This window comes from Suricata suricatta, chromosome 1 (assembly GCF_006229205.1).
Source record: "Suricata suricatta isolate VVHF042 chromosome 1, meerkat_22Aug2017_6uvM2_HiC, whole genome shotgun sequence".
NCBI lineage: Eukaryota > Metazoa > Chordata > Mammalia > Carnivora > Herpestidae > Suricata > Suricata suricatta.
Genome location: NC_043700.1, coordinates 49458713 through 49469925, shown reverse-complemented (window position 1 = coordinate 49469925; position 11213 = coordinate 49458713).

Genomic DNA, 11213 nt, shown 5'->3' with positions numbered 1-11213 from the left:
GAATACTGAAAACGAACTGAGGGTTGAAGGGGGAGGGGGGAAAAGAGGTGGTGGTGATGGTGGAGGGCACTTGTGGGGAAGAGCACTGGATGTTGTATGGAAACCAATTTGACAATAAACTATTAAAAAAAATAAGATAAAATTGGGCTGAGGCACCTGGGGTGGCTCAGTCGGTTAAGCGTCAGACTTTGGCTCAGGTCATGATCTCATGGTTTGTGAGTTTGAACCCTGCATAGGGCTCTGTGCTGACAGTTCAAAGCCTGGAGCTTGCTTTGGATTCTGTGTCTCTCTCTCTGTCTGCCCTCCCTGACCCTTCTCAAAAATAAATAAACATTAAAAAAATTATTTTAATGGGGCTAATGCTGGGTGGCTCTGTTGGTTAAGCATCCACCTCTTGATTTCAGCTTAGGTCATGATCTCACAGTTTGGTTTGTGAGTTTGAGCCTCACATCCAGCTCTGTGCTGACAGTGAAGAGCTTGCTTGGGATTCTTTCTCTCTCTCTCTCTTTTTCTCTCTCTTCCTCCCCCACTTGTGGTCTCTCTCTCAAAATAAATAAATAAACTTAAAAAATATTTTTTAAAAAATAAAATGAGGCTAATGCCACTTTGGAGGCTTGTGAGTTTTAAATGATGCTCTGGATCTCCACTCCCAACGGAAACATGATGCGGACTGAAAATGCAAACCATGTTTGGGAGTTTACATCATTAGTAGCCACATTCAGAAAAGTAAAAGGAAGTAGGTGAAATTAATTTTAAGAACATATATATAATGATGTTTCATCAATTCGATATCTATCAGAAATATTATCATTGAACCTTGTAATTGATACAACATTTGTTCTTGAGATATGTCAGTGTTTTGTACTAAGTCTGGTGGAGACTTACCACGCACAGCACATCTCGGTTTGGACCAGCCACATTTCTGGCACTCACTAGCCCTGTGTGGCCTGAGGCTGCCCTGCTGGAGAGCAATGATGTTTATAAATGTAGGGAGTTTCCATCCCTTTCTCTACAAGTGGGGATAACAATATCACACCCCAGAGCCTCACTAATTACTCATCTGATCACACTCTATCTAGCGTGTATTAGTATTATTAGGTCAAGAGCTTTATTTCATGCACCACGATTGTATATTCATAAATTCTAACTCATGAATTCGCAAGCTTGCAATCACAGGCCCATGCAAACGCAGGAATTAGCCTTTTGTTCCTGAAGCAACTCGTGTTCACCTCTTTCAGAGTAGTTAACCAGCCTGACATGTGTTGGGATTAGTTTCGTGAGTCTCTGTCTCCCCTCACACTGCCCCGACTTGAAGCTTTCTGGAAGAAAAGATGTGTCTCTGGCATCGTTTCCCCTGCCACCTCTCCCTGCACCCCAAGCGTCTAGCTCCTGGCTGGCCCCAGCAGGTATCCAATAGGCATTTTTGAATAGACACCATCAACCAAAGTATCGGTTCCTTTTAGAAGAGAAGCATATTATAAAGAAAGGCTCTAAAGTCAGATTATGTAAAACTGTTGAAAGGCGGCAGCAACATCAAATGTAACCACCGAATTGAAGTTTTTATTTGAGTAGACATGAATCTGGAGAGGTGCGTACAGGGTTTCAACAGATGGGTGGCCGTTTGGAAGATGATGCCAGAACAAAAGTGTCTGGGAATTTCTCACCAGCATTTGAACTTCTGATGAACTAAATTCTGTCTCACTCCTGCGTGACATACTCCAAGGCATGCTCTGAGGCGCCATGGAAGGTGAGAGCACCTTGCTCCCCCTCTTCTTATCAGAGCCCTCTTCCAGAGCAGATCTGACCCTGGGGCCCCACCTGCAGGCTTTGGTTACCGAGGAACTGTAGGGTCTCTGAGACAGCCAAGTTAGGGAGCAGGCTTTGACCAGGTTAGTGGTGACCATGTCACTGGGCTAGCCACAGTTACTACTGCAACCCGGGACATACCCGCAACCTTGGGGAAGGAGGAACAGTCCAGTTCTGGGTGTCCCCAGGGCTCTCAGTCCCCACCCTGTGTACTATCTCTTTAAGAGGCATCAATTCTAGACTCTCTTCCACATCTCCATGGCAGCTATGGAGGCCATTGATGGAAATGACCGAGGGAGGGTGCCTTTAAGAAATCTGGGTGATTTGGCAGAGGTGTGATGGCCCTGGCATGGATGTGGATGAAGTCCTTGAGTAACGGGCTTGAGGCAGGGGCTGAGGACAGCCACATACTAATAGCACTGGTGACCAATTCATGCTATCATTTATTGAACACTTTCTATGTGCCAGAAGCCCTACTAAGCACTTTACCTGAATTACCTTTTTTAATACTTGGAGCACCTATGACATAGCTTCTGTCTCATGCCCATTTCACTGGTGAGGAAACAGATCAGTGTTTCCTGACTTATCCCAGGTCACTCAGCTGGGGACGGGCTTGTCGGGGCCGCCAAGTTCAGTCTGCCTCAGGCAAGGATTATCACTCCGTTGAATGAGCCAGTAAACAAGATTTGCATCTGGAGGCTGTGGATTGCCATTTCCTGGTCAAAATAACTTTGGCGACTGTCTTGCTGAGCTAGACGTGAGTGGCCAAGGCACACAAAAGATCAAAACCGTATTCAGTGTTAGTTCTCCATCCCCCAAGATTGCTGAGGCAAAAGTCAGGGCGCTTCTTTGATATGCATTCGACTCTGTAGCCTGCCTAGGTCAGCTTGCCTTGTTTTCCCCCCTGAAGACTGTATAAAGAACAGTTCTTTGAATAAACGCTCTTTTTCGCCTGATCGGAGAACCGTGAGTTCTGTCTTTACTCTCTGCGTCTCCCTCTCCTGCCCCCTTTTTCTCTCCCTCCCTCAGGAGAAGGACTGCCACGATTCTCCGCCCTGCCGGTTGGGGCGGACGAAACAGGTACCGCCTATCTCCCGGGACCAGCGCCCCGGCCTTCGGGTTACCACACGGGCTGATAGGGCAGGGGGACGGGAGTCCAAACCCCAAAGTCAACGAAATCAGAAAAGGAGTAAACATTTGGATGGAGAATCTCTCTCTCTCTCTCTCTCTCTCTCTCTCTCACACACACACACACACACACCCCCCTCCCTCTTAATTTTGTCTGCAACAAGGGAAAATAATATATTAACATTTCATTTACAACTATGGGAGAGGTATTCCTGAACTGCTTCTGCGGAGCAAAGAGTGGAAAGTAGAAAGCAATTGTACATTATCTTTTATGAGTACTTTAAGATGTGTAACATGGGGGCGCCTGGGTGGCTCAGTTGGTTAAGCCTCCAACTTCGGCTCAGGTCAGATCTCACATTCGTGGATTCGAGCCCCGCGTCAGGCTCTGTGCTGACAGCTAGCTCAGAGCCTGGAGCCTGCTTCTGGTTCTGTGTCTCCTTCTCTCTCTGCCCCTCCCCCTCTCATGCTCTGTCTCTGTCTGTATCAAAAATAAATAAAACATTTAAAAAATATATTTAAAAAAAAGATGTGCAACATGGCTTCGGTTGAGGGCTGCTGTGTATGCAGTGATGTGTGGGTTATAAAGTACAAACAGATAGTTTTGAGGACTTTTCTCAGTTCTTTTGCAATCATGATTCTCCCCACCCTGTTCTTCTCCTAAAATTTTAAGTTCCTGCTTGTGCAAGTGTTCCCGCCTCCCAAGACACCTAGAAGAAAAGTGTAGAGTGAGGAACTGTGTGGCTCCCGGTAGTGCTGAGGTCCGGGGAGAAATTCTCAGCAGAGGAAGGCGACTTTGTGGGGCGCGTACCCTTGTGAAAAACGCTACCTGAAAGAAAAGCAGTTCTAAAAGATACTGAAGGAATAGGCTGGTTCTCTGTGCTTCTCTGGTTGTGGATTTTTCTCAACTCTAAATGGAAGCATCTCCCTCTCTCTCTCTTAGAAAGCAGCTCCAGAAAGTTATCTCCACCCACAGAATCTTGGACCCCTAACCACTCCCATTCCCACCTCCACCCCGCCTGCCCCCCTGCAGTGTTTGTCAAACGGTGGCCTCCGAAAGGTGGCTTCAGAGGGCCGGAAGGGCGGGTGAGGCGCCCAGGCCCCCCGCGGGCAGGCCGGGGCGGGGGCGGGGGCCGGGTGTCTGGAGCGCACGCGGGGTCTGAGAGCAGCGCCCCTGGCGGTGGCGGCGCCGGGCCGGCGGGGTTTGCGCCGCCGTGAGAAATGGGGACACCGCGCCGAGGGCGAGCCGTCCTTCCCGCCCCAGCACTTTCTCAGCGCTCGCCCCGACTCACTGATTGAGACAAGTTCCTGTCTCTGGTTTTTTGTTCAGCACATCAGAGGCTGAGGCTGAGCCTTTGGTCTGGAGTTTGAACAAATTGGAGCTGAAATTGCCTCAGCGGGGTAACCGGGAGCGCTGTACTGTCGGCGCCAGCGTTGCGGCGCCGGAATGGGGAGGAGTGGCACTTTCTCGCGGGCCTGGGAAAGCAGGAGCCCACGTTCAAGGAGGCTTGCGGTAGAGCCGCCTTGCCGCGCCCTAGGACAGTGAGGATGTTTAAGAGGGGCCTGATGGATTAAATATTGATTAAATATTAATAACAAATAGAGAAACGTTAAGTATCTATACCTGACAAAGCCCAAGCGTTAGGAGCAAAAAGCCTGGGTCTTGGTTGTGCCACTTACCAACTGCAGCACCTTGGCTGAATAACCCTTCTGTGCCTCAGTTTTTGCATCTGTAAAAGGGGAATCATCAACCGTATTTGTTGCAAAGACGGGAGACCATAACAGGTGGAAACGCAGGAGTTCTCCACTCCCACAGCCTGCTTTGTCCCTTGATGGATGACTCACTTTGGCACTTTGACATTTAGTCGTTGTCCCACACACTGTGTCCAGGATCTTCTGGTGTTGACCTAATGTCATCATGTGTTCTGGTCCTTGAGGTGGACCCTCTGGCTTGGATCCAGGGACTGCTTGGCCACTTCTTATCAGCAAGAGAGTTTTGGTTCACTGAACCCAGAGCCCAAATTCCCAAGTCCACATTTAAAGATGCTGTTCCTCCCAGTGACGTCATGGTAACCTAGGCAGGCTGGTGGGCTTGGTCATCTTTGCAGGCCTTTTCCAAGAGGGCTTTATGGGAATGGTGCTCTTCAGTGCCTTTTTCTAGACTGCATGTGCTTTTGGCCCCGACCGTCTGTTACGTGTCATGTCACTCACATGAGTGAGGAGGGCTACCGACTTAAAGAGAGGGGCCACTCTGTCTAGGACACGCTGCCGGTGGACTGCAAAGCATTGCAACGCCGGGTCTGCCTTCGTTACATTCCTTGCAAAGTTCTGCAGTGGACCGTGGACCCCTTACAGCTGGTGGCTCTCTTTCCTTTGTGTTCTGCAGTGTCTGGTCTGGTGTTCAGCTGGAAGCAGGGGCTATATATAAATGCTGCTGGGAATACAGAAGCAGTCATTAGTACTAGCCAACAATAATGGTGTGAGGGTCACAGGCAGGAGGAAAGAGGGCTTTGTGGAGCAAGGCCAGGTTCAAGGAGATAGGCTTACCCTAATGGTTCCTCGAGGGCACGGATTGTGTCTTATCACAGTGATATCTTTGGAGGTGGTTAAATCTTAGCATAGTAGAATAAAGGAGGGAGGATTTGAGGTTCTGTTTGGATTTTTTTTTTTTTTTAAATTAAAAGTATAGCAGGACCAAGCATACGCAGCAGTCATGAACTCTGATGTGCTTCACAACGAAGTCTCCATACACTTTGGAGCTTTGAGGATCCTATGTGATGTTAGTTGGGTTCCTCCTGGTCACAACTTCCTCTTACTCTTTTGGGGACTGTTTTCAGCTTGTGGGGGCAGAAGACCAGAAGCTACTATGAACTGTGCCAACCTCCAAAAAAGCAAATAACTATCGATTAATATTTGTGTTGTGAGTGGTAACCATTACTTAAACAAGGCTGTGCCTCTGTCTAAAAGTTTGCATACTAAGAGCATCCTTAACCTGACAGAATGTAATGAAGCCTGCAGCACCTAGAAACCCTCAGCTGTCCATCCCTTTAGTTGTTTGCCTTCTTCTCCTTATCACAATGGAAATCCAACATGTTCACCCACCTGATTGTAGGAAGAGCAAAGACAGCGTTCTTTGTTTACACTTTCTTCCCCTGTGAGACTCTGTAGTGTCTAGACTGAGTTTGCAAGAGAGGCCCCAAGTCTCCTCCCAAGGAAGCTGTTGTATGGAGGTGGATTAAGGCCTGGGGAGACTAGGGCTTGAGGTGTCTTCAAGCCAGAAGGATTTGTCCAGCAGACTCCCTGAGGTCCTTGTTGGAAGATGAGCTCGAATCCTAATTACCCACAGGTAGATGGCATCATGGTGATATGTAGCTCATGCTTGCATAGTACCTACTGTGTGCCAGCTGTTCGAAACACTGCATATGCGAGCCCTTCAGGTCTTCACAGTAGCCCCATAAGATAATTTTCATACTATCCCCACTTTACAGATGGAAAAACTGATACACACAGAGGTCACTGAACTGCTGAGGTCATACAGCAAGTTTTGGAGGGAACATACTTTTGTAAAGATGTCAAAAATACATCCTCAGTCTTAGGATAAAGTAAAAGCTGGCCTGAGAAACCTAGCCAGTGATGTCAGTCAAGGGTTCCCTGGCTGGGATTACAAGGACCAAGAGGCTCTCTTGGAAGCACCCAAACAGTTTCTCCCTGTCAAGTCATACCTCCCCGCATGTGCTTATTAATACTTGAAAGGCTGCAAGCCTGTGGCATTAGCTTTCTCATCTGATTCTCATGAGTGCTCTATGAAGCACAGGTCATAGGTAGAAATACCACCATTTTACAAGAAGGGTCACACAGAGTAGGGACTCAACTGGTATTTGTTGAATTAATTCTTGAATGGCTAGGTATTTGGGTGACTGGGTGTTTGGATGAGTTCCTGTAGGGATGGAGGAATGACAGGAGAACAGGTCAGGTTTCTGGGTGCAGTGTGCGTGTATGGTGCCCACTTCCTGCATTCAGTCACATTGACTGGGGCTGGTTCCTAGCTCCACAGCCCAGTTCCCTCACCCCATTCCCACCCTGTAAGTCCCCATGCTCCAGGAGTCAGGGCAGGTGCAAGCCCTTCTGACAGAGGCTGGGGGACTGTGACTGGGCTGAGATGGAAGGTAGCCCTTTTTCCCCCGTCATCTGGTCTAACTGGGCCTGGGTCTTCCCCGGAGAGGCTTGCCATGCCCAACCAGGGAAAAGAGAGCCTTCTCTCTTTGCCATTGATTTCTCAGTGGTTGCTTCTCCACTATTTATAACCCAGTGCCTTTCTGCCATGCTTCGGCCCAGCTGGAAGTGAGCACCATGACCTCTGATTGGATTTCTCTTTTCTGGGTTCAAGCTTATAAGGAAGCAAAGAATCCTCGGAGGCCACAGCTCCTGAGCCCCACGGGTGCCCAATCAATGCTTGTAGTGTTAGCCGAAGGATGGAACCAATTAACTGCCTTAGCCTCATCTGCACAGTCTGTGTCTGCAAGCTCAGCTGAGGCCTGTCGGGGTTCCAACCCGCAGCCTCCCCAAGCTGTTTCCTGGAGGCCAGAGCCTGCCACCAAGCTGCTTACTCCACCACTAGGTGAGATCCGCACCCCAGGGCTGGGCGAGGGTGTAGCTAGAGCACCATGTGCATGTTCTAGCTCGCGGCCTGTTACCAAATCTCTTGCTTTCTTTGCCTGATGCCAGGGAGCCCTGTCTCCATCCTGAGGAGAAGGCCCAGAAATCCCTTTGGGCAGTTGCAGCTTTGAAGAGTTGGTGGGGAAGGAAGTACCATTATAGAGGGTCCAGAACTCCAGAGGGGAAGGATCTGGTCCCTCTGCTGTTGGAGGCCCATCTCTTTACCAGGAGATGGTCCAAGAAACCCCTAGTAGAGAGAAGGAGGGATTTCATTTAACTGAGGATAAGAGAGGGATGAGGGATACTGAGGATTGGGGCTTAGCCTTGAGGCTGAGGATGACTTGAGGATGTGGACGTGGAGCAAAGCCCAGTCCATGTGGGCTAATGGTGGCTGGAGAACCTTTGGGAAGCAGGAAGTGGTCTGCCAAGACTGGCATTGGGGGTGGCAGGACTCCGTCAGGGGCAGCAAGGATGGTTACCAGCTAGATCATGAGAGAGAGGTGTAAGAGGGAGGGTGGGGCCAGAGTGAGGAGTTTGGTCTTGTTGGCACTGGGGAGCTATTGAAGGTTTTGGGTAGGAGAGTAGTGGATCATATTTCAGGAAGAGTATTATGGTGCTCTGTGTGTGTAGTTTTGATGAGAATTATAGCATTCTACAAAAAAAGTGTGCCTCTTTGCCAAGTGTATTCTTGAAAGGTACATATGTGCCATGACTTGGAATAGTGGAAAATCCTGTTTGGTTTTTTTTTTTTCATGGACACTAACCTCTGATGGTAGTTCTAGCTCCTGCCTTTATGTTCTCTGTCCCCTCCCTCTGGAGATCTGAATCTTGTGGAAAGAAATACCAGCCTAGCGTTGTCCTCTCAGTGAAGGCATCTGTCATGAGGTCCCCCTTCCCTACCATTCCCCCCATTCTAAGTTCATGCAAGAAAAGAACGCCTGTCAAATACCTCTGCAGGTGAGCAGCTGTGCACTGGCGTTGATTTCAGGAGCAATTTAGACACCTAGGTCTCCTCAGGAAAGATAGGTATGAACTGGCTCCTTGGGATCACTATGGTAACCAATTACACATCTCAGCCGGTGGTAGGGAGTGAGCCATGAGCTGAGTCACCCTGAGGGGGAGGCAGTCCTGGGTGGGTGGGGGGATTTAGGTCAGACAGATGGAGGGCCTGCTGACAGCAGTGTAACCCTTTGACATCCGGAGCCATCTCCCGTGGGTGAACTCTTGTATTGTCATGTGTCTGTAGTTGGAAGACCTGGCCAAGAGACCTATGTCACTTTTGGTGCCTGGGGACAGGTCTAGCAGAGGATTTTAGGAAAGGATGATATAGACTGATGGTCAGGGCCCCTCTCAACCTGGCCTCGGTCAGTTCTCTCCCCTTCTCTGAGCACAGTCTGCTACCCACGTGGCCATCCACCTGCCATACTGCCCCCCATCCCAGGAAAGGTCAGGCCCACCCCTCCTACGGGCACATCCTGGTGCTTCTACCTAAAATACCATTCCTTCTTCTGGGAACCCCCAAACTTTTCTGAAGACCCAGGTCAGATGCTTTCCTTCCTGTATGTTCCGTAGTTCTCCATCCATCACCTGCCCCAGGGCACCTATCACATGAGGTTACTGTGTGGGGGTCTGATATCAGAATGTCAGCGCCTCACAAGCAGGCACATGCCCTGTTACTTTCTGGTTCACAGGCCCTAGCAGTGGATGAGTGCACAGTAGGTCAGCAGATGCTTGTTGAAAGAATGGTAATGCCAGCAGGCCAGCCCAGCAGAACTGGAGCTGTGCTCAAACCACACACAAACAGAACTTTGGTTTCCAGGCTAAGCTGCTTGAAGCACTTTACAGTTTGCACAGCTTAGGCAGTTGGAACCCTACAGCTTCATTTGGGTTATCTCTTTTGTATATATTCATGTATTTATATATCCAACCATCCATCCATCCATGCATCTACCATCTTCCTATCCATCTACCTAACATCTATTTATATTTATCTATCATTTATATATATCCAACTATCTATATGAATCCATTATCTATATCTATCTATCTATCTATCTATCTATCTATCTATCTATCTATCTATCTATCTATCATCTATCCATTTATCCTATCTATCTGTCTATTATCATCTGAAAGGTGACTCGCTCAGGACTGGGCACGGGAGGGTCTGAGAGGAGGTGGAAGCTAAAAAGGAACTGGGAAAATAGAGGAAGAGGAGGCTAGCCTGACTTTGGGCCTTGCCAGCTCTGCGCGGGAAGAGATGAGGTGGTGGGTAGGCACAGATGCGCTGGCTCCGAGCGGGGGTGTGGAGGAGAGAGGGCCAAGAGCAGGCAGGGACGCCTCGGTGGCGCTGGATGCCCGCTGCAGAAGGCGAAGGCATGGGGGTGAGAGCTCCAAGGGGAATGATGTCATTTTCGGCCGTGACAAGGAAGGCGGGGGCTTTCGGATCACCCTCACCCAGGGCTCGGTGCACCCGCAGTCAACCGGCGGGCGGCGCTCTCGGGGCACGGACGGGGACTTCCTGGTAATAGCCCCAGCGAACCCAGGGCGGGGACTTGCAGGCAAAGGCCTCGGGGCGCTTGGCCGAGCTGGGCGGAGGGGTCTCTGGGCCGAGGAGTCTCTAAGGCTCCGAGTGCGGAGGGCTCAGGGGCGAGCTTGGTGCCAGGCGCGCACACTCATCGGGGATCGCCAGCCCGGGCGGGCAACGTCACTCGCGGCCACGACACCCAACTTGCGCAGAGCGCACTCTCACCGTCCAGGGCGGGAGGCGTAGTGGCTAACTAAGGAAGGTCCCTTCCGGAAATCGCACTCTCGATCCACCCTGTAGACAATGCCCATCTCTGGCGCGCGGGTCTCTGGGCCAGGCGGGCTGCGAGCAGGGGAAGTGCCTACCCCGCGGGTTCCGAAGGGCACGCGGAGCAGGGCCCGCGGAACCGAGGGCTCAGCGGCTCAGCGCCTGCAGGGGGAGATCGGAGAACTGGGTGGTATTAGTGAGCGAGGGGAGCCGGGCGGGCAGGGTGTTAACGAAGGATCAGTTGAGAGCCGGATTGTCGAAGTGCCTCTGCCCTCCCTAGTCGCCCCCGCTAAGCAGTCCAGCCAGAAAGAGCCCAGATTTAGAGACCTAGGTGTGGTATGTTGGCACCACCACCGACCAGCACTCAGCCCACCCTCAATACAGGTCAATTTTCTTTCTTCCTCTTTCTTCCTTTCCTCTTTCCCACCCCTGTCTCTCTCTCCCCCAGACCCGTCCCTGGCTTTCTCTATCCCCTCCCTTCTGGTTCTGAGCTCCAGCCAGTCTCTGCAGGATCTGGTGGTGGGTCTCAAGTTGAGCCAACTCTGCAGCCTGCCTAAGGATGGAGAAACCCAGTCACCTGGCCTGGTGCCCATTTCCAGCTTCAAAGACATTCAACAGGAAAACATCCATCTTTGTTACACCTGGCTGACGTTTTGTTGTTAGTCCCCCACCGGCCACTAGGTACCTCTCTCCAAGGTGGTGGGGTTTCTAGCAAGTGTGGGAGTTAAGGGGCAAAGAATAGCAAACCAACCCCAAGTCCATTAAGAGAAATCCTTGTTACTATGAATAACTCAGACCTTTCTTATATCAAAAATCTGGACACAGGATGAGG